The sequence below is a fragment of the Lithobates pipiens genome, unplaced genomic scaffold (genome assembly GCF_037356315.1).
Source record: "Lithobates pipiens isolate NorthernLeopardFrog02 unplaced genomic scaffold, aLitPip1_a1.2 Scaffold_8, whole genome shotgun sequence".
NCBI lineage: Eukaryota > Metazoa > Chordata > Amphibia > Anura > Ranidae > Lithobates > Lithobates pipiens.
The window spans coordinates 609,616,235-609,638,145 of NW_027507903.1; the positions used below are offsets into that span (position 1 = coordinate 609,616,235).

The window sequence follows — 21,911 nt, forward strand, 5'->3', positions numbered from 1 at the left end:
ACCTCGGGTTCTAACATAAGCGTGCAGAGAGGCTCCAGGGCTTGTGGCGTCAGCTAACTTTTTGTTTTCCCACAATCTTTAGCAGATATGGTTCTGGATCTTGGAGCCTTCAGGTGTTGTGGGACATAATTAAGCTGGGACATAATTAAGCTGCGCCACTAGCGAAATAGGCATCTTTGCTATCCGTTGAGTAGGTTAAAGAAAACTAGGCCAAGCGCCGACGGCCATAGGAATCCACCGCGGTTGGAATAAAAGGGCAATGGCCCGTACGGGGATTGAACCCGCGACCTTGGCGTTATTAGCACCACGCTCTAACCAACTGAGCTAACCGGCCGAAACTTGCATAGGGAGAGCCGGCCAAAGCTGGCACAGGGCTATCAGGGCTATCAGGGCTATCAGGGCAACCAGGTCAATCTGTGGGCAACCGCTGAAGAATTGACGCCGGAGTAGCCTAAAGCTTTCCAGAGCCGCCACAGCTGACCTCGTGGCGCAACGGTAGCGCGTCTGACTCCAGATCAGAAGGTTGCGTGTTCAAATCACGTCGGGGTCATGTTGGTTTTCATCGTCACCCACCCAAGCCAGGCTCCTCTGGCCCCTCCGCGTTGTCCCATCATTCCATTCCGGCTCCCACCCACGCAGGCTCCCGATCACCCTCAGAAGGCTGGGTGAACAGCCAAACCCAAAGAGCATGTGCCGTAGGCCTGGAAGAAGCTCCACTCCTGGGCTCATAGCATTGGGTGGAGGGTTGCAAAGCCTCAAATTAATAAGAATCAAGCATGTAAAACCTGCAAGGGTCAGAAGGTGCTTTGCAAGGCGTTATGGGTTGTTTTTCTTTCCCGAAGAATACATGTCTTACCTCGGGTTCTAACATAAGCGTGCAGAGAGGCTCCAGGGCTTGTGGCGTCAGCTAACTTTTTGTTTTCCCACAATCTTTAGCAGATATGGTTCTGGATCTTGGAGCCTTGAGGTGTTGTGGGACATAATTAAGCTGGGACATAATTAAGCTGCGCCACTAGCGAAATAGGCATCTTTGCTATCCGTTGAGTAGGTTAAAGAAAACTAGGCCAAGCGCCGACGGCCATAGGAATCCACCGCGGTTGGAATAAAAGGGCAATGGCCCGTACGGGGATCGAACCCGCGACATTGGCATTATTAGCACCACGCTCTAACCAACTGAGCTAACCGGCCGAAACTTGCATAGGGAGAGCCGGCCAAAGCTGGCACAGGGCTATCAGGGCAACCAGGTCAATCTGTGGGCAACCGCTGAAGAATTGACGCCGGAGTAGCCTAAAGCTTTCCAGAGCCACCACAGCTGACCTCGTGGCGCAACGGTAGCGCGTCTGACTCCAGATCAGAAGGTTGCGTGTTCAAATCACGTCGGGGTCATGTTGGTTTTCATCGTCACCCACCCAAGCCAGGCTCCTCTGGCCCCTCCGCGTTGTCCCATCATTCCATTCCGGCTCCCACCCACGCAGGCTCCCGATCACCCTCAGAAGGCTGGGTGAACAGCCAAACCCAAAGAGCATGTGCCGTAGGCCTGGAAGAAGCTCCACTCCTGGGCTCATAGCATTGGGTGGAGGGTTGCAAAGCCTCAAATTAATAAGAATCAAGCATGTAAAACCTGCAAGGGTCAGAAGGTGCTTTGCAAGGCGTTATGGGTTGTTTTTCTTTCCCGAAGAATACATGTCTTACCTCGGGTTCTAACATAAGCGTGCAGAGAGGCTCCAGGGCTTGTGGCGTCAGCTAACTTTTTGTTTTCCCACAATCTTTAGCAGATATGGTTCTGGATCTTGGAGCCTTGAGGTGTTGTGGGACATAATTAAGCTGGGACATAATTAAGCTGCGCCACTAGCGAAATAGGCATCTTTGCTATCCGTTGAGTAGGTTAAAGAAAACTAGGCCAAGCGCCGACGGCCATAGGAATCCACCGCGGTTGGAATAAAAGGGCAATGGCCCGTACGGGGATCGAACCCGCGACATTGGCATTATTAGCACCACGCTCTAACCAACTGAGCTAACCGGCCGAAACTTGCATAGGGAGAGCCGGCCAAAGCTGGCACAGGGCTATCAGGGCAACCAGGTCAATCTGTGGGCAACCGCTGAAGAATTGACGCCGGAGTAGCCTAAAGCTTTCCAGAGCCACCACAGCTGACCTCGTGGCGCAACGGTAGCGCGTCTGACTCCAGATCAGAAGGTTGCGTGTTCAAATCACGTCGGGGGCATGTTGGTTTTCATCGTCACCCACCCAAGCCAGGCTCCTCTGGCCCCTCTGCGTTGTCCCATCATTCCATTCCGGCTCCCAGCCACGCAGGCTCCCGATCACCCTCAGAAGGCTGGGTGAACAGCCAAACCCAAAGAGCATGTGCCTTAGGCCTGGAAGAAGCTCCACTCCTGGGCTCATAGCATTGGGTGGAGGGTTGCAAAGCCTCAAATTAATAAGAATCGAGCATGTAAAACCTGCAAGGGTCAGAAGGTGCTTTGCAAGGCGTTATGGGTTGTTTTTCTTTCCCGAAGAATACATGTCTTACCTCGGGTTCTAACATAAGCGTGCAGAGAGGCTCCAGGGCTTGTGGCGTCAGCTAACTTTTTGTTTTCCCACAATCTTTAGCAGATATGGTTCTGGATCTTGGAGCCTTGAGGTGTTGTGGGACATAATTAAGCTGGGACATAATTAAGCTGCGCCACTAGCGAAATAGGCATCTTTGCTATCCGTTGAGTAGGTTAAAGAAAACTAGGCCAAGCGCCGACGGCCATAGGAATCCACCGCGGATGGAATAAAAGGGCAATGGCCCGTACGGGGATCGAACCCACGACCTTGGCGTTATTAGCACCACGCTCTAACCAACTGAGCTAACCGGCCGAAACTTGCACAGGGAGAGCCGGCCAAAGCTGGCACAGGGCTATCAGGGCAACCAGGTCAATCTGTGGGCAACCGCTGAAGAATTGACGCCGGAGTAGCCTAAAGCTTTCCAGAGCCACCACAGCTGACCTCGTGGCGCAACGGTAGCGCGTCTGACTCCAGATCAGAAGGTTGCGTGTTCAAATCACGTCGGGGTCATGTTGGTTTTCATCGTCACCCACCCAAGCCAGGCTCCTCTGGCCCCTCCGCGTTGTCCCATCATTCCATTCCGGCTCCCACCCACGCAGGCTCCCGATCACCCTCAGAAGGCTGGGTGAACAGCCAAACCCAAAGAGCATGTGCCGTAGGCCTGGAAGAAGCTCCACTCCTGGGCTCATAGCATTGGGTGGAGGGTTGCAAAGCCTCAAATTAATAAGAATCAAGCATGTAAAACCTGCAAGGGTCAGAAGGTGCTTTGCAAGGCGTTATGGGTTGTTTTTCTTTCCCGAAGAATACATGTCTTACCTCGGGTTCTAACATAAGCGTGCAGAGAGGCTCCAGGGCTTGTGGCGTCAGCTAACTTTTTGTTTTCCCACAATCTTTAGCAGATATGGTTCTGGATCTTGGAGCCTTGAGGTGTTGTGGGACATAATTAAGCTGGGACATAATTAAGCTGCGCCACTAGCGAAATAGGCATCTTTGCTATCCGTTGAGTAGGTTAAAGAAAACTAGGCCAAGCGCCGACGGCCATAGGAATCCACCGCGGTTGGAATGAAAGGGCAATGGCCCGTACGGGGATCGAACCCGCGACCTTGGCGTTATTAGCACCACGCTCTAACCAACTGAGCTAACCGGCCGAAACTTGCATAGGGTGAGCCGGCCAAAGCTGGCACAGGGCTATCAGGGCAACCAGGTCAATCTGTGGGCAACCGCTGAAGAATTGACGCCGGAGTAGCCTAAAGCTTTCCAGGGCCACCACAGCTGACCTCGTGGCGCAACGGTAGCGCGTCTGACTCCACATCAGAAGATTGCGTGTTCAAATCACGTCGGGGTCATGTTGGTTTTCATCGTCACCCACCCAAGCCAGGCTCCTCTGGCCCCTCCGCGTTGTCCCATCATTCCATTCCGGCTCCCACCCACGCAGGCTCCCGATCACCCTCAGAAGGCTGGGTGAACAGCCAAACCCAAAGAGCATGTGCCGTAGGCCTGGAAGAAGCTCCACTCCTGGGCTCATAGCATTGGGTGGAGGGTTGCAAAGCCTCAAATTAATAAGAATCAAGCATGTAAAACCTGCAAGGGTCAGAAGGTGCTTTGCAAGGCGTTATGGGCTGTTTTTCTTTCCCGAAGAATACATGTCTTACCTCGGGTTCTAACATAAGCGTGCAGAGAGGCTCCAGGGCTTGTGGCGTCAGCTAACTTTTTGTTTTCCCACAATCTTTAGCAGATATGGTTCTGGATCTTGGAGCCTTGAGGTGTTGTGGGACATAATTAAGCTGGGACATAATTAAGCTGCGCCACTAGCGAAATAGGCATCTTTGCTATCCGTTGAGTAGGTTAAAGAAAACTAGGCCAAGCGCCGACGGCCATAGGAATCCACCGCGGTTGGAATAAAAGGGCAATGGCCCGTACGGGGATCGAACCCGCGACCTTGGCGTTATTAGCACCACGCTCTAACCAACTGAGCTAACCGGCCGAAACTTGCATAGGGAGAGCCGGCCAAAGCTGGCACAGGGCTATCAGGGCAACCAGGTCAATCTGTGGGCAACCGCTGAAGAATTGACGCCGGAGTAGCCTAAAGCTTTCCAGAGCCGCCACAGCTGACCTCATGGCGCAACGGTAGCGCGTCTGACTCCAGATCAGAAGGTTGCGTGTTCAAATCACGTCGGGGTCATGTTGGTTTTCATCGTCACCCACCCAAGCCAGGCTCCTCTGGCCCCTCCGCGTTGTCCCATCATTCCATTCCGGCTCCCACCCACGCAGGCTCCCGATCACCCTCAGAAGGTTGGGTGAACAGCCAAACCCAAAGAGCATGTGCCGTAGGCCTGGAAGAAGCTCCACTCCTGGGCTCATAGCATTGGGTGGAGGGTTGCAAAGCCTCAAATTAATAAGAATCAAGCATGTAAAACCTGCAATGGTCAGAAGGTGCTTTGCAAGGCGTTATGGGTTGTTTTTCTTCCCCGAAGAATACATGTCTTACCTCGGGTTCTAACATAAGCGTGCAGAGAGGCTCCAGGGCTTGTGGCGTCAGCTAACTTTTTGTTTTCCCACAATCTTTAGCAGATATGGTTCTGGATCTTGGAGCCTTGAGGTGTTGTGGGACATAATTAAGCTGGGACATAATTAAGCTGCGCCACTAGCGAAATAGGCATCTTTGCTATCCGTTGAGTAGGTTAAAGAAAACTAGGCCAAGCGCCGACGGCCATAGGAATCCACCGCGGTTGGAATGAAAGGGCAATGGCCCGTACGGGGATCGAACCCGCGACCTTGGCATTATTAGCACCACGCTCTAACCAACTGAGCTAACCGGCCGAAACTTGCATAGGGAGAGCCGGCCAAAGCTGGCACAGGGCTATCAGGGCAACCAGGTCAATCTGTGGGCAACCGCTGAAGAATTGACGCCGGAGTAGCCTAAAGCTTTCCAGGGCCACCACAGCTGACCTCGTGGCGCAACGGTAGCGTGTCTGACTCCAGATCAGAAGGTTGCGTGTTCAAATCATGTCGGGGTCATGTTGGATTTCATTGTCACCCACCCAAGCCAGGCTCCTCTGGCCCCTCCGCGTTGTCCCATCATTCCATTCCGGCTCCCACCCACGCAGGCTCCCGATCACCCTCAGAAGGCTGGGTGAACAGCCAAACCCAAAGAGCATGTGCCGTAGGCCGGGAAGAAGCTCGACTCCTGGGCTCATAGCATTGGGTGGAGGGTTGCAAAGCCTGAAATTAATAAGAATCAAGCATGTAAAACCTGCAAGGGTCAGAAGGTGCTTTGCAAGGCGTTATGGGTTGTTTTTCTTTCCCGAAGAATACATGTCTTACCTCGAGTTCTAACATAGGCGTGCAGAGAGGCTCCAGGGCTTGTGGCGTCAGCTAACTTTTTGTTTTCCCACAATCTTTAGCAGATATGGTTCTGGATCTTGGAGCCTTGAGGTGTTGTGGGACATAATTAAGCTGGGACATAATTAAGCTGCGCCACTAGCGAAATAGGCATCTTTGCTATGCGTTGAGAAGGTTAAAGAAAACTAGGCCAAGCGCCGACGGCCATAGGAATCCACCGCAGTTGGAATAAAAGAGCAATGGCCCGTACGGGGATCGAACCCGCGACCTTGGTGTTATTAGCACCACGCTCTAACCAACTGAGCTAACCGGCCGAAACTTGCATAGGGAGAACTGGCCAAAGCTGGCCAAAGCTGGCACAGGGCTATCAGGGCTATCAGGGCAACCAGGTCAATCTGTGGGCAATCGCTGAAGAATTGACGCCGGAGTAGCCTAAAGCTTTGCAGAGCCACCACAGCTGACTTCGTGGAGCAACGGTAGCGCGTCTGACTCCAGATCAGAAGGTTGCGTGTTCAAATCACGTCGGGGTCATGTTGGTTTTCATCGTCACCCACCCAAGCCAGGCTCCTCTGGCCCCTCCGCGTTGTCCCATCATTCCATTCTGGCTCCCACCCACGCAGGCTCCCGATCACCCTCAGAAGGCTGGGTGAACAGCCAAACCCAAAGAGCATGTGCCGTAGGCCAGGAAGAAGCTCCACTCCTGGGCTCATAGCATTGGGTGGAGGGTTGCAAAGCTTCAAATTAATAAGAATCAAGCATGTAAAACCTGCAAGGGTCAGAAGGTGCTTTGCAAGGCGTTATGGGTTGTTTTTCTTTCCCGAAGAATACATGTCTTACCTCGGGTTCTAACATAAGCGTGCAGAGAGGCTCCAGGGCTTGTGGCGTCAGCTAACTTTTTGTTTTCCCACAATCTTTAGCAGATATGGTTCTGGATCTTGGAGCCTTGAGGTGTTGTGGGACATAATTAAGCTGGGACATAATTAAGCTGCGCCACTAGCGAAATAGGCATCTTTGCTATCCGTTGAGTAGGTTAAAGAAAACTAGGCCAAGCGCCGACGGCCATAGGAATCCACCGCGGTTGGAATAAAAGGGCAATGGCCCGTACGGGGATCGAACCCGCGACCTTGGCGTTATTAGCACCACGCTCTAACCAACTGAGCTAACCGGCCAAAACTTGCATAGGGAGAGCCGGCCAAAGCTGGCACAGGGCTATCAGGGCAACCAGGTCAATCTGTGGGCAACCGCTGAAGAATTGACGCCGGAGTAGCCTAAAGCTTTCCAGAGCCGCCACAGCTGACCTCATGACGCAACGGTAGCGCGTCTGACTCCAGATCAGAAGGTTGCGTGTTCAAATCACGTCGGGGTCATGTTGGTTTTCATCGTCACCCACCCAAGCCAGGCTCCTCTGGCCCCTCCGCGTTGTCCCATCATTCCATTCCGGCTCCCACCCACGCAGGCTCCCGATCACCCTCAGAAGGCTGGGTGAACAGCCAAACCCAAAGAGCATGTGCCGTAGGCCTGGAAGAAGCTCCACTCCTGGGCTCATAGCATTGGGTGGAGGGTTGCAAAGCCTCAAATTAATAAGAATCAAGCATGTAAAACCTGCAAGGGTCAGAAGGTGCTTTGCAAGGCGTTATGGGTTGTTTTTCTTTCCCGAAGAATACATGTCTTACCTCGGGTTCTAACATAAGCGTGCAGAGAGGCTCCAGGGCTTGTGGCGTCAGCTAACTTTTTGTTTTCCCACAATCTTTAGCAGATATGGTTCTGGATCTTGGAGCCTTGAGGTGTTGTGGGACATAATTAAGCTGGGACATAATTAAGCTGCGCCACTAGCGAAATAGGCATCTTTGCTATCCGTTGAGTAGGTTAAAGAAAACTAGGCCAAGCGCCGACGGCCATAGGAATCCACCGCGGTTGGAATAAAAGGGCAATGGCCCGTACAGGGATCGAACCCGCGACCTTGGCGTTATTAGCACCACGCTCTAACCAACTGAGCTAACCGGCCAGAACTTGCATAGGGAGAGCCGGCCAAAGCTGGCACAGGGCTATCAGGGCAACCAGGTCAATCTGTGGGCAACCGCTGAATAATTGACGCCGGAGTAGCCTAAAGCTTTCCAGAGCCACCACAGCTGACCTCGTGGCTCAACGGTAGCGCGTCTGACGCCAGATCAGAAGGTTGCGTGTTCAAATCACGTCGGGGTCATGTTGGTTTTCATCGTCACCCACCCAAGCCAGGCTCCTCTGGCCCCTCCGCGTTGTCCCATCATTCCATTCCGGCTCCCACCCACGCAGGCTCCCGATCACCCTCAGAAGGCTGGGTGAACAGCCAAACCCAAAGAGCATGTGCCGTAGGCCTGGAAGAAGCTCCACTCCTGGGCTCATAGCATTGGGTGGAGGGTTGCAAAGCCTCAAATTAATAAGAATCAAGCATGTAAAACCTGCAAGGGTCAGAAGGTGCTTTGCAAGGCGTTATGGGTTGTTTTTCTTTCCCGAAGAATACATGTCTTACCTCGGGTTCTAACATAAGCGTGCAGAGAGGCTCCAGGGCTTGTGGCGTCAGCTAACTTTTTGTTTTCCCACAATCTTTAGCAGATATGGTTCTGGATCTTGGAGCCTTGAGGTGTTGTGGGACATAATTAAGCTGGGACATAATTAAGCTGCGCCACTAGCGAAATAGGCATCTTTGCTATCCGTTGAGTAGGTTAAAGAAAACTAGGCCAAGCGGCGACGGCCATAGGAATCCACCGCGGTTGGAATAAAAGGGCAATGGCCCGCACGGGGATCGAACCCACGACCTTGGCGTTATTAGCACCACGCTCTAACCAACTGAGCTAACCGGCCGAAACTTGCATAGGGAGAGCCGGCCAAAGCTGGCACAGGGCTATCAGGGCAACCAGGTCAATCTGTGGGCAACCGCTGAAGAATTGACGCCGGAGTAGCCTAAAGCTTTCCAGAGCCACCACAGCTGACCTCGTGGCGCAACGGTAGCGCGTCTGACTCCAGATCAGAAGGTTGCGTGTTCAAATCACGTCGGGGGTCATGTTGGTTTTCATCGTCACCCACCCAAGCCAGGCTCCTCTGGCCCCTCCGCGTTGTCCCATCATTCCATTCCGGCTCCCACCCACGCAGGCTCCCGATCACCCTCAGAAGGCTGGGTGAACAGCCAAACCCAAAGAGCATGTGCCGTAGGCCAGGAAGAAGCTCCACTCCTGGGCTCATAGCATTGGGTGGAGGGTTGCAAAGCCTGAAATTAATAAGAATCAAGCATGTAAAACCTGCAAGGGTCAGAAGGTGCTTTGCAAGGCGTTATGGGTTGTTTTTCTTTCCCGAAGAATACATGTCTTACCTCGGGTTCTAACATAAGCGTGCAGAGAGGCTCCAGGGCTTGTGGCGTCAGCTAACTTTTTGTTTTCCCACAATCTTTAGCAGATATGGTTCTGGATCTTGGAGCCTTGAGGTGTTGTGGGACATAATTAAGCTGGGACATAATTAAGCTGCGCCACTAGCGAAATAGGCATCTTTGCTATCCGTTGAGTAGGTTAAAGAAAACTAGGCCAAGCGCCGACGGCCATAGGAATCCACCGCAGTTGGAATAAAAGAGCAATGGCCCGTACGGGGATCGAACCCGCAACCTTGGCATTATTAGCACCACGCTCTAACCAACTGAGCTAACCGGCCGAAACTTGCATAGGGAGAGCTGGCCAAAGCTGGCACAGGGCTATCAGGGCAACCAGGTCAATCTGTGGGCAACCGCTGAAGAATTGACGCGGAGTAGCCTAAAGCTTTCCAGGGCCACCACAGCTGACCTCGTGGCGCAACGGTAGCGCGTCTGACTCCACATCAGAAGGTTGCGTGTTCAAATCACGTCGGGGGTCATGTTGGTTTTCATCGTCACCCACCCAAGCCAGGCTCCTCTGGCCCCTCCGCGTTGTCCCATCATTCCATTCTGGCTCCCACCCACGCAGGCTCGCGATCACCCTCAGAAGGCTGGGTGAACAGCCAAACCCAAAGAGCATGTGCCGTAGGCCTGGAAGAAGCTCCACTCCTGGGCTCATAGCATTGGGTGGAGGGTTGCAAAGCCTCAAATTAATAAGAATCAAGCATGTAAAACCTGCAAGGGTCAGAAGGTGCTTTGCAAGGCGTTATGGGCTGTTTTTCTTTCCCAAAGAATACATGTCTTACCTCGGGTTCTAACATAAGCGTGCAGAGAGGCTCCAGGGCTTGTGGCGTCAGCTAACTTTTTGTTTTCCCACAATCTTTAGCAGATATGGTTCTGGATCTTGGAGCCTTGAGGTGTTGTGGGACATAATTAAGCTGGGACATAATTAAGCTGCGCCACTAGCGAAATAGGCATCTTTGCTATCCGTTGAGTAGGTTAAAGAAAACTAGGCCAAGCGCCGACGGCCATAGGAATCCACCGCGGTTGGAATAAAAGGGCAATGGCCCGTACGGGGATTGAACCCGCGACCTTGGCGTTATTAGCACCACGCTCTAACCAACTGAGCTAACCGGCCGAAACTTGCATAGGGAGAGCCGGCCAAAGCTGGCACAGGGCTATCAGGGCTATCAGGGCTATCAGGGCAACCAGGTCAATCTGTGGGCAACCGCTGAAGAATTGACGCCGGAGTAGCCTAAAGCTTTCCAGAGCCGCCACAGCTGACCTCGTGGCGCAACGGTAGCGCGTCTGACTCCAGATCAGAAGGTTGCGTGTTCAAATCACGTCGGGGTCATGTTGGTTTTCATCGTCACCCACCCAAGCCAGGCTCCTCTGGCCCCTCCGCGTTGTCCCATCATTCCATTCCGGCTCCCACCCACGCAGGCTCCCGATCACCCTCAGAAGGCTGGGTGAACAGCCAAACCCAAAGAGCATGTGCCGTAGGCCTGGAAGAAGCTCCACTCCTGGGCTCATAGCATTGGGTGGAGGGTTGCAAAGCCTCAAATTAATAAGAATCAAGCATGTAAAACCTGCAAGGGTCAGAAGGTGCTTTGCAAGGCGTTATGGGTTGTTTTTCTTTCCCGAAGAATACATGTCTTACCTCGGGTTCTAACATAAGCGTGCAGAGAGGCTCCAGGGCTTGTGGCGTCAGCTAACTTTTTGTTTTCCCACAATCTTTAGCAGATATGGTTCTGGATCTTGGAGCCTTGAGGTGTTGTGGGACATAATTAAGCTGGGACATAATTAAGCTGCGCCACTAGCGAAATAGGCATCTTTGCTATCCGTTGAGTAGGTTAAAGAAAACTAGGCCAAGCGCCGACGGCCATAGGAATCCACCGCGGTTGGAATAAAAGGGCAATGGCCCGTACGGGGATCGAACCCGCGACATTGGCATTATTAGCACCACGCTCTAACCAACTGAGCTAACCGGCCGAAACTTGCATAGGGAGAGCCGGCCAAAGCTGGCACAGGGCTATCAGGGCAACCAGGTCAATCTGTGGGCAACCGCTGAAGAATTGACGCCGGAGTAGCCTAAAGCTTTCCAGAGCCACCACAGCTGACCTCGTGGCGCAACGGTAGCGCGTCTGACTCCAGATCAGAAGGTTGCGTGTTCAAATCACGTCGGGGTCATGTTGGTTTTCATCGTCACCCACCCAAGCCAGGCTCCTCTGGCCCCTCCGCGTTGTCCCATCATTCCATTCCGGCTCCCACCCACGCAGGCTCCCGATCACCCTCAGAAGGCTGGGTGAACAGCCAAACCCAAAGAGCATGTGCCGTAGGCCTGGAAGAAGCTCCACTCCTGGGCTCATAGCATTGGGTGGAGGGTTGCAAAGCCTCAAATTAATAAGAATCAAGCATGTAAAACCTGCAAGGGTCAGAAGGTGCTTTGCAAGGCGTTATGGGTTGTTTTTCTTTCCCGAAGAATACATGTCTTACCTCGGGTTCTAACATAAGCGTGCAGAGAGGCTCCAGGGCTTGTGGCGTCAGCTAACTTTTTGTTTTCCCACAATCTTTAGCAGATATGGTTCTGGATCTTGGAGCCTTGAGGTGTTGTGGGACATAATTAAGCTGGGACATAATTAAGCTGCGCCACTAGCGAAATAGGCATCTTTGCTATCCGTTGAGTAGGTTAAAGAAAACTAGGCCAAGCGCCGACGGCCATAGGAATCCACCGCGGTTGGAATAAAAGGGCAATGGCCCGTACGGGGATCGAACCCGCGACATTGGCATTATTAGCACCACGCTCTAACCAACTGAGCTAACCGGCCGAAACTTGCATAGGGAGAGCCGGCCAAAGCTGGCACAGGGCTATCAGGGCAACCAGGTCAATCTGTGGGCAACCGCTGAAGAATTGACGCCGGAGTAGCCTAAAGCTTTCCAGAGCCACCACAGCTGACCTCGTGGCGCAACGGTAGCGCGTCTGACTCCAGATCAGAAGGTTGCGTGTTCAAATCACGTCGGGGGCATGTTGGTTTTCATCGTCACCCACCCAAGCCAGGCTCCTCTGGCCCCTCTGCGTTGTCCCATCATTCCATTCCGGCTCCCAGCCACGCAGGCTCCCGATCACCCTCAGAAGGCTGGGTGAACAGCCAAACCCAAAGAGCATGTGCCTTAGGCCTGGAAGAAGCTCCACTCCTGGGCTCATAGCATTGGGTGGAGGGTTGCAAAGCCTCAAATTAATAAGAATCGAGCATGTAAAACCTGCAAGGGTCAGAAGGTGCTTTGCAAGGCGTTATGGGTTGTTTTTCTTTCCCGAAGAATACATGTCTTACCTCGGGTTCTAACATAAGCGTGCAGAGAGGCTCCAGGGCTTGTGGCGTCAGCTAACTTTTTGTTTTCCCACAATCTTTAGCAGATATGGTTCTGGATCTTGGAGCCTTGAGGTGTTGTGGGACATAATTAAGCTGGGACATAATTAAGCTGCGCCACTAGCGAAATAGGCATCTTTGCTATCCGTTGAGTAGGTTAAAGAAAACTAGGCCAAGCGCCGACGGCCATAGGAATCCACCGCGGATGGAATAAAAGGGCAATGGCCCGTACGGGGATCGAACCCACGACCTTGGCGTTATTAGCACCACGCTCTAACCAACTGAGCTAACCGGCCGAAACTTGCACAGGGAGAGCCGGCCAAAGCTGGCACAGGGCTATCAGGGCAACCAGGTCAATCTGTGGGCAACCGCTGAAGAATTGACGCCGGAGTAGCCTAAAGCTTTCCAGAGCCACCACAGCTGACCTCGTGGCGCAACGGTAGCGCGTCTGACTCCAGATCAGAAGGTTGCGTGTTCATATCACGTCGGGGGCATGTTGGTTTTCATCGTCACCCACCCAAGCCAGGCTCCTCTGGTCCCTCCGCGTTGTCCCATCATTCCATTCCGGCTCCCACCCACGCAGGCTCCCGATCACCCTCAGAAGGCTGGGTGAACAGCCAAACCCAAAGAGCATGTGCCGTAGGCCTGGAAGAAGCTCCACTCCTGGGCTCATAGCATTGGGTGGAGGGTTGCAAAGCCTCAAATTAATAAGAATCAAGCATGTAAAACCTGCAAGGGTCAGAAGGTGCTTTGCAAGGCGTTATGGGTTGTTTTTCTTTCCCGAAGAATACATGTCTTACCTCGGGTTCTAACATAAGCGTGCAGAGAGGCTCCAGGGCTTGTGGCGTCAGCTAACTTTTTGTTTTCCCACAATCTTTAGCAGATATGGTTCTGGATCTTGGAGCCTTGAGGTGTTGTGGGACATAATTAAGCTGGGACATAATTAAGCTGCGCCACTAGCGAAATAGGCATCTTTGCTATCCGTTGAGTAGGTTAAAGAAAACTAGGCCAAGCGCCGACGGCCATAGGAATCCACCGCGGTTGGAATAAAAGGGTAATGGCCCGTACGGGGATCGAACCCGCGACCTTGGCGTTATTAGCACCACGCTCTAACCAACTGAGCTAACCGGCCAAAACTTGCATAGGGAGAGCCGGCCAAAGCTGGCACAGGGCTATCAGGGCAACCAGGTCAATCTGTGGGCAACCGCTGAAGAATTGACGCCGGAGTAGCCTAAAGCTTTCCAGAGCCACCACAGCTGATCTCGTGGCGCAACGGTAGCGCGTCTGACTCCAGATCAGAAGGTTGTGTGTTCAAATCACGTCGGGGTCATGTTGGTTTTCATCGTCACCCACCCAAGCCAGGCTCCTCTGGCCCCTCCACGTTGTCCCATCATTCCATTCCGGCTCCCACCCACGCAGGCTCCCGATCACCCTCAGAAGGCTGGGTGAACAGCCAAACCCAAAGAGCATGTGCCGTAGGCCTGGAAGAAGCTCCACTCCTGGGCTCATAGCATTGGGTGGAGGGTTGCAAAGCCTCAAATTAATAAGAATCAAGCATGTAAAACCTGCAAGGGTCAGAAGGTGCTTTGCAAGGCGTTATGGGTTGTTTTTCTTTCCCGAAGAATACATGTCTTACCTCGGGTTCTAACATAAGCGTGCAGAGGGGCTCCAGGGCTTGTGGCGTCAGCTAACTTTTTGTTTTCCCACAATCTTTAGCAGATATGGTTCTGGATCTTGGAGCCTTGAGGTGTTGTGGGACATAATTAAGCTGGGACATAATTAAGCTGCGCCACTAGCGAAATAGGCATCTTTGCTATCAGTTGAGTAGGTTAAAGAAAACTAGGCCAAGCACCGACGGCCATAGGAATCCACCGCGGTTGGAATAAAAGGGCAATGGCCCGTACGGGGATCGAACCCGCGACCTTGGCGTTATTAGCACCACGCTCTAACCAACTGAGCTAACCGGCCGAAACTTGCATAGGGAGAGCCGGCCAAAGCTGGCACAGGGCTGGCACAGGGCTGGCACAGGGCTATCAGGGCAACCAGGTCAATCTGTGGGCAACCGCTGAAGAATTGACGCCGGAGTAGCCTAAAGCTTTCCAGAGCCACCACAGCTGACCTCGTGGCGCAACGGTAGCGCGTCTGACTCCAGATCAGAAGGTTGCGTGTTCAAATCACGTCGGGGTCATGTTGGTTTTCATCGTCACCCACCCAAGCCAGGCTCCTCTGGCCCCTCTGCGTTGTCCCATCATTCCATTCCGGCTCCCACCCACGCAGGCTCCCGATCACCCTCAGAAGGCTGGGTGAACAGCCAAACCCAAAGAGCATGTGCCGTAGGCCTGGAAGAAGCTCCACTCCTGGGCTCATAGCATTGGGTGGAGGGTTGCAAAGCCTCAAATTAATAAGAATCAAGCATGTAAAACCTGCAAGGGTCAGAAGGTGCTTTGCAAGGCGTTATGGGTTGTTTTTCTTTCCCGAAGAATACATGTCTTACCTCGGGTTCTAACATAAGCGTGCAGAGAGGCTCCAGGGCTTGTGGCGTCAGCTAACTTTTTGTTTTCCCACAATCTTTAGCAGATATGGTTCTGGATCTTGGAGCCTTGAGGTGTTGTGGGACATGATTAAGCTGGGACATAATTAAGCTGCGCCACTAGCGAAATAGGCATCTTTGCTATCCGTTGAGTAGGTTAAAGAAAACTAGGCCAAGCGCCGACGGCCATAGGAATCCACCGCGGTTGGAATAAAAGGGCAATGGCCCGTACGGGGATCGACCCCGCGACCTTGGCGTTATTAGCACCACGCTCTAACCAACTGAGCTAACCGGCCGAAACTTGCATAGGGAGAGCCGGCCAAAGCTGGCACAGGGCTATCAGGGCAACCAGGTCAATCTGTGGGCAACCGCTGAAGAATTGACGCCGGAGTAGCCTAAAGCTTTCCAGAGCCACCACAGCTGACCTCGTGGCGCAACGGTAGCGCGTCTGACTCCAGATCAGAAGGTTGCGTGTTCAAATCACGTCGGGGTCATGTTGGTTTTCATCGTCACCCACCCAAGCCAGGCTCCTCTGGCCCCTCCGCGTTGTCCCATCATTCCATTCCGGCTCCCACCCACGCAGGCTCCCGATCACCCTCAGAAGGCTGGGTGAACAGCCAAACCCAAAGAGCATGTGCCGTAGGCCTGGAAGAAGCTCCACTCCTGGGCTCATAGCATTGGGTGGAGGGTTGCAAAGCCTCAAATTAATAAGAATCAAGCATGTAAAACCTGCAAGGGTCAGAAGGTGCTTTGCAAGGCGTTATGGGTTGTTTTTCTTTCCCGAAGAATACATGTCTTACCTCGGGTTCTAACATAAGCGTGCAGAGAGGCTCCAGGGCTTGTGGCGTCAGCTAACTTTTTGTTTTCCCACAATCTTTAGCAGATATGGTTCTGGATCTTGGAGCCTTGAGGTGTTGTGGGACATAATTAAGCTGGGACATAATTAAGCTGCGCCACTAGCGAAATAGGCATCTTTGCTATCCGTTGAGTAGGTTAAAGAAAACTAGGCCAAGCGCCGACGGCCATAGGAATCCACCGCGGATGGAATAAAAGGGCAATGGCCCGTACGGGGATGGAACCCACGACCTTGGCGTTATTAGCACCACGCTCTAACCAACTGAGCTAACCGGCCGAAACTTGCATAGGGAGAGCCGGCCAAAGCTGGCACAGGGCTATCAGGGCAACCAGGTCAATCTGTGGGCAACCGCTGAAGAATTGACGCCGGAGTAGCCTAACGCTTTCCAGAGCCACCACAGCTGACCTCGTGGCGCAACGGTAGCGCGTCTGACTCCAGATCAGAAGGTTGCGTGTTCATATCACGTCGGGGGCATGTTGGTTTTCATCGTCACCCACCCAAGCCAGGCTCCTCTGGTCCCTCCGCGTTGTCCCATCATTCCATTCCGGCTCCCACCCACGCAGGCTCCCGATCACCCTCAGAAGGCTGGGTGAACAGCCAAACCCAAAGAGCATGTGCCGTAGGCCTGGAAGAAGCTCCACTCCTGGGCTCATAGCATTGGGTGGAGGGTTGCAAAGCCTCAAATTAATAAGAATCAAGCATGTAAAACCTGCAAGGGTCAGAAGGTGCTTTGCAAGGCGTTATGGGTTGTTTTTCTTTCCCGAAGAATACATGTCTTACCTCGGGTTCTAACATAAGCGTGCAGAGAGGCTCCAGGGCTTGTGGCGTCAGCTAACTTTTTGTTTTCCCACAATCTTTAGCAGATATGGTTCTGGATCTTGGAGCCTTGAGGTGTTGTGGGACATAATTAAACTGGGACATAATTAAGCTGCGCCACTAGCGAAATAGGCATCTTTGCTATCCGTTGAGTAGGTTAAAGAAAACTAGGCCAAGCGCCGACGGCCATAGGAATCCACCGCGGTTGGAATAAAAGGGCAATGGCCCGTACGGGGATCGAACCCACGACCTTGGCGTTATTAGCACCACGCTCTAACCAACTGAGCTAACCGGCCAAAACTTGCATAGGGAGAGCCGGCCAAAGCTGGCACAGGGCTATCAGGGCAACCAGGTCAATCTGTGGGCAACCGCTGAAGAATTGACGCCGGAGTAGCCTAAAGCTTTCCAGAGCCACCACAGCTGATCTCGTGGCGCAACGGTAGCGCGTCTGACTCCAGATCAGAAGGTTGTGTGTTCAAATCACGTCGGGGTCATGTTGGTTTTCATCGTCACCCACCCAAGCCAGGCTCCTCTGGCCCCTCCACGTTGTCCCATCATTCCATTCCGGCTCCCACCCACGCAGGCTCCCGATCACCCTCAGAAGGCTGGGTGAACAGCCAAACCCAAAGAGCATGTGCCGTAGGCCTGGAAGAAGCTCCACTCCTGGGCTCATAGCATTGGGTGGAGGGTTGCAAAGCCTCAAATTAATAAGAATCAAGCATGTAAAACCTGCAAGGGTCAGAAGGTGCTTTGCAAGGCGTTATGGGTTGTTTTTCTTTCCCGAAGAATACATGTCTTACCTCGGGTTCTAACATAAGCGTGCAGAGGGGCTCCAGGGCTTGTGGCGTCAGCTAACTTTTTGTTTTCCCACAATCTTTAGCAGATATGGTTCTGGATCTTGGAGCCTTGAGGTGTTGTGGGACATAATTAAGCTGGGACATAATTAAGCTGCGCCACTAGCGAAATAGGCATCTTTGCTATCCGTTGAGTAGGTTAAAGAAAACTAGGCCAAGCGCCGACGGCCATAGGAATCCACCGCGGTTGGAATAAAAGGGCAATGGCCCGTACAGGGATCGAACCCGCGACCTTGGCGTTATTAGCACCACGCTCTAACCAACTGAGCTAACCGGCCGAAACTTGCATAGGGAGAGCCGGCCAAAGCTGGCACAGGGCTATCAGGGCAACCAGGTCAATCTGTGGGCAACCGCTGAAGAATTGACGCCGGAGTAGCCTAAAGCTTTCCAGAGCCACCACAGCTGACCTTGTGGCTCAACGGTAGCGCGTCTGACTCCAGATCAGAAGGTTGCGTGTTCAAATCACGTCGGGGTCATGTTGGTTTTCATCGTCACCCACCCAAGCCAGGCTCCTCTGGCCCCTCCGCGTTGTCCCATCATTCCATTCCGGCTCCCACCCACGCAGGCTCCCGATCACCCTCAGAAGGCTGGGTGAACAGCCAAACCCAAAGAGCATGTGCCGTAGGCCTGGAAGAAGCTCCACTCCTGGGCTCATAGCATTGGGTGGAGGGTTGCAAAGCCTCAAATTAATAAGAATCAAGCATGTAAAACCTGCAAGGGTCAGAAGGTGCTTTGCAAGGCGTTATGGGTTGTTTTTCTTTCCCGAAGAATACATGTCTTACCTCGGGTTCTAACATAAGCGTGCAGAGAGGCTCCAGGGCTTGTGGCGTCAGCTAACTTTTTGTTTTCCCACAATCTTTAGCAGATATGGTTCTGGATCTTGGAGCCTTGAGGTGTTGTGGGACATAATTAAGCTGGGACATAATTAAGCTGCGCCACTAGCGAAATAGGCATCTTTGCTATCCGTTGAGTAGGTTAAAGAAAACTAGGCCAAGCGCCGACGGCCATATGAATCCACCGCGGTTGGAATAAAAGGGCAATGGCCCGTACGGGGATCGAACCCGCGACCTTGGCGTTATTAGCACCACGCTCTAACCAACTGAGCTAACCGGCCGAAACTTGCATAGGGAGAGCCGGCCAAAGCTGGCACAGGGCTATCAGGGCAACCAGGTCAATCTGTGGGCAACCGCTGAAGAATTGACGCCGGAGTAGCCTAAAGCTTTCCAGAGCCACCACAGCTGACCTCGTGGCGCAACGGTAGCGCGTCTGACTCCAGATCAGAAGGTTGCGTGTTCAAATCACGTCGGGGTCATGTTGGTTTTCATCGTCACCCACCCAAGCCAGGCTCCTCTGGCCCCTCCGCGTTGTCCCATCATTCCATTCCGGCTCCCACCCACGCAGGCTCCCGATCACCCTCAGAAGGCTGGGTGAACAGCCAAACCCAAAGAGCATGTGCCGTAGGCCTGGAAGAAGCTCCACTCCTGGGCTCATAGCATTGGGTGGAGGGTTGCAAAGCCTCAAATTAATAAGAATCAAGCATGTAAAACCTGCAAGGGTCAGAAGGTGCTTTGCAAGGCGTTATGGGTTGTTTTTCTTTCCCGAAGAATACATGTCTTACCTCGGGTTCTAACATAAGCGTGCAGAGAGGCTCCAGGGCTTGTGGCGTCAGCTAACTTTTTGTTTTCCCACAATCTTTAGCAGATATGGTTCTGGATCTTGGAGCCTTGAGGTGTTGTGGGACATAATTAAGCTGGGACATAATTAAGCTGCGCCACTAGCGAAATAGGCATCTTTGCTATCCGTTGAGTAGGTTAAAGAAAACTAGGCCAAGCGCCGACGGCCATAGGAATCCACCGCGGATGGAATAAAAGGGCAATGGCCCGTACGGGGATCGAACCCACGACCTTGGCGTTATTAGCACCACGCTCTAACCAACTGAGCTAACCGGCCGAAACTTGCATAGGGAGAGCCGGCCAAAGCTGGCACAGGGCTATCAGGGCAACCAGGTCAATCTGTGGGCAACCGCTGAAGAATTGACGCCGGAGTAGCCTAACGCTTTCCAGAGCCACCACAGCTGACCTCGTGGCGCAACGGTAGCGCGTCTGACTCCAGATCAGAAGGTTGCGTGTTCATATCAAGTCGGGGGCATGTTGGTTTTCATCGTCACCCACCCAAGCCAGGCTCCTCTGGTCCCTCCGCGTTGTCCCATCATTCCATTCCGGCTCCCACCCACGCAGGCTCCCGATCACCCTCAGAAGGCTGGGTGAACAGCCAAACCCAAAGAGCATGTGCCGTAGGCCTGGAAGAAGCTCCACTCCTGGGCTCATAGCATTGGGTGGAGGGTTGCAAAGCCTCAAATTAATAAGAATCAAGCATGTAAAACCTGCAAGGGTCAGAAGGTGCTTTGCAAGGCGTTATGGGTTGTTTTTCTTTCCCGAAGAATACATGTCTTACCTCGGGTTCTAACATAAGCGTGCAGAGAGGCTCCAGGGCTTGTGGCGTCAGCTAACTTTTTGTTTTCCCACAATCTTTAGCAGATATGGTTCTGGATCTTGGAGCCTTGAGGTGTTGTGGGACATAATTAAGCTGGGACATAATTAAGCTGCGCCACTAGCGAAATAGGCATCTTTGCTATCCGTTGAGTAGGTTAAAGAAAACTAGGCCAAGCGCCGACGGCCATAGGAATCCACCGCGGTTGGAATAAAAGGGCAATGGCCCGTACGGGGATCGAACCCGCGACCTTGGCGTTATTAGCACCACGCTCTAACCAACTGAGCTAACCGGCCAAAACTTGCATAGGGAGAGCCGGCCAAAGCTGGCACAGGGCTATCAGGGCAACCAGGTCAATCTGTGGGCAACCGCTGAAGAATTGACGCCGGAGTAGCCTAAAGCTTTCCAGAGCCACCACAGCTGATCTCGTGGCGCAACGGTAGCGCGTCTGACTCCAGATCAGAAGGTTGTGTGTTCAAATCACGTCGGGGTCATGTTGGTTTTCATCGTCACCCACCCAAGCCAGGCTCCTCTGGCCCCTCCACGTTGTCCCATCATTCCATTCCGGCTCCCACCCACGCAGGCTCCCGATCACCCTCAGAAGGCTGGGTGAACAGCCAAACCCAAAGAGCATGTGCCGTAGGCCTGGAAGAAGCTCCACTCCTGGGCTCATAGCATTGGGTGGAGGGTTGCAAAGCCTCAAATTAATAAGAATCAAGCATGTAAAACCTGCAAGGGTCAGAAGGTGCTTTGCAAGGCGTTATGGGTTGTTTTTCTTTCCCGAAGAATACATGTCTTACCTCGGGTTCTAACATAAGCGTGCAGAGGGGCTCCAGGGCTTGTGGCGTCAGCTAACTTTTTGTTTTCCCACAATCTTTAGCAGATATGGTTCTGGATCTTGGAGCCTTGAGGTGTTGTGGGACATAATTAAGCTGGGACATAATTAAGCTGCGCCACTAGCGAAATAGGCATCTTTGCTATCCGTTGAGTAGGTTAAAGAAAACTAGGCCAAGCGCCGACGGCCATAGGAATCCACCGCGGTTGGAATAAAAGGGCAATGGCCCGTACAGGGATCGAACCCGCGACCTTGGCGTTATTAGCACCACGCTCTAACCAACTGAGCTAACCGGCCGAAACTTGCATAGGGAGAGCCGGCCAAAGCTGGCACAGGGCTATCAGGGCAACCAGGTCAATCTGTGGGCAACCGCTGAAGAATTGACGCCGGAGTAGCCTAAAGCTTTCCAGAGCCACCACAGCTGACCTTGTGGCTCAACGGTAGCGCGTCTGACTCCAGATCAGAAGGTTGCGTGTTCAAATCACGTCGGGGTCATGTTGGTTTTCATCGTCACCCACCCAAGCCAGGCTCCTCTGGCCCCTCCGCGTTGTCCCATCATTCCATTCCGGCTCCCACCCACGCAGGCTCCCGATCACCCTCAGAAGGCTGGGTGAACAGCCAAACCCAAAGAGCATGTGCCGTAGGCCTGGAAGAAGCTCCACTCCTGGGCTCATAGCATTGGGTGGAGGGTTGCAAAGCCTCAAATTAATAAGAATCAAGCATGTAAAACCTGCAAGGGTCAGAAGGTGCTTTGCAAGGCGTTATGGGTTGTTTTTCTTTCCCGAAGAATACATGTCTTACCTCGGGTTCTAACATAAGCGTGCAGAGAGGCTCCAGGGCTTGTGGCGTCAGCTAACTTTTTGTTTTCCCACAATCTTTAGCAGATATGGTTCTGG

The 21,911-nt window shown here is 52.9% G+C and overlaps 17 non-coding genes across 17 annotated transcripts; 8 read left to right on the forward strand and 9 right to left on the reverse strand.

Moving 5' to 3' along the window:
- Nucleotides 1-260: 260 nt before the first annotated feature.
- Nucleotides 261-334, reverse strand: TRNAI-AAU (transfer RNA isoleucine (anticodon AAU)). The gene has a single exon. It is a non-coding gene; the product is annotated as a tRNA-Ile (tRNA).
- Nucleotides 335-478: 144 nt separating this feature from the next.
- TRNAW-CCA (transfer RNA tryptophan (anticodon CCA)) lies at nt 479-550 on the forward strand. Its single transcript has one exon. It is a non-coding gene; the product is annotated as a tRNA-Trp (tRNA).
- Nucleotides 551-1,314: 764 nt separating this feature from the next.
- On the forward strand, nt 1,315-1,386 carry TRNAW-CCA (transfer RNA tryptophan (anticodon CCA)). Its single transcript has one exon. It is a non-coding gene; the product is annotated as a tRNA-Trp (tRNA).
- A 1,600-nt stretch (nt 1,387-2,986) lies between these two features.
- TRNAW-CCA (transfer RNA tryptophan (anticodon CCA)) lies at nt 2,987-3,058 on the forward strand. Its single transcript has one exon. It is a non-coding gene; the product is annotated as a tRNA-Trp (tRNA).
- A 564-nt stretch (nt 3,059-3,622) lies between these two features.
- Nucleotides 3,623-3,696, reverse strand: TRNAI-AAU (transfer RNA isoleucine (anticodon AAU)). Its single transcript has one exon. It is a non-coding gene; the product is annotated as a tRNA-Ile (tRNA).
- A 762-nt stretch (nt 3,697-4,458) lies between these two features.
- TRNAI-AAU (transfer RNA isoleucine (anticodon AAU)) lies at nt 4,459-4,532 on the reverse strand. The gene has a single exon. It is a non-coding gene; the product is annotated as a tRNA-Ile (tRNA).
- Nucleotides 4,533-6,985: 2,453 nt separating this feature from the next.
- TRNAI-AAU (transfer RNA isoleucine (anticodon AAU)) lies at nt 6,986-7,059 on the reverse strand. The gene has a single exon. It is a non-coding gene; the product is annotated as a tRNA-Ile (tRNA).
- A 3,271-nt stretch (nt 7,060-10,330) lies between these two features.
- On the reverse strand, nt 10,331-10,404 carry TRNAI-AAU (transfer RNA isoleucine (anticodon AAU)). Its single transcript has one exon. It is a non-coding gene; the product is annotated as a tRNA-Ile (tRNA).
- Nucleotides 10,405-10,548: 144 nt separating this feature from the next.
- On the forward strand, nt 10,549-10,620 carry TRNAW-CCA (transfer RNA tryptophan (anticodon CCA)). The gene has a single exon. It is a non-coding gene; the product is annotated as a tRNA-Trp (tRNA).
- Nucleotides 10,621-11,384: 764 nt separating this feature from the next.
- On the forward strand, nt 11,385-11,456 carry TRNAW-CCA (transfer RNA tryptophan (anticodon CCA)). Its single transcript has one exon. It is a non-coding gene; the product is annotated as a tRNA-Trp (tRNA).
- A 2,236-nt stretch (nt 11,457-13,692) lies between these two features.
- On the reverse strand, nt 13,693-13,766 carry TRNAI-AAU (transfer RNA isoleucine (anticodon AAU)). The gene has a single exon. It is a non-coding gene; the product is annotated as a tRNA-Ile (tRNA).
- Nucleotides 13,767-14,528: 762 nt separating this feature from the next.
- Nucleotides 14,529-14,602, reverse strand: TRNAI-AAU (transfer RNA isoleucine (anticodon AAU)). Its single transcript has one exon. It is a non-coding gene; the product is annotated as a tRNA-Ile (tRNA).
- A 148-nt stretch (nt 14,603-14,750) lies between these two features.
- TRNAW-CCA (transfer RNA tryptophan (anticodon CCA)) lies at nt 14,751-14,822 on the forward strand. The gene has a single exon. It is a non-coding gene; the product is annotated as a tRNA-Trp (tRNA).
- Nucleotides 14,823-15,586: 764 nt separating this feature from the next.
- TRNAW-CCA (transfer RNA tryptophan (anticodon CCA)) lies at nt 15,587-15,658 on the forward strand. The gene has a single exon. It is a non-coding gene; the product is annotated as a tRNA-Trp (tRNA).
- A 3,072-nt stretch (nt 15,659-18,730) lies between these two features.
- Nucleotides 18,731-18,804, reverse strand: TRNAI-AAU (transfer RNA isoleucine (anticodon AAU)). Its single transcript has one exon. It is a non-coding gene; the product is annotated as a tRNA-Ile (tRNA).
- A 126-nt stretch (nt 18,805-18,930) lies between these two features.
- TRNAW-CCA (transfer RNA tryptophan (anticodon CCA)) lies at nt 18,931-19,002 on the forward strand. The gene has a single exon. It is a non-coding gene; the product is annotated as a tRNA-Trp (tRNA).
- A 1,400-nt stretch (nt 19,003-20,402) lies between these two features.
- Nucleotides 20,403-20,476, reverse strand: TRNAI-AAU (transfer RNA isoleucine (anticodon AAU)). The gene has a single exon. It is a non-coding gene; the product is annotated as a tRNA-Ile (tRNA).
- Nucleotides 20,477-21,911: the final 1,435 nt, after the last annotated feature.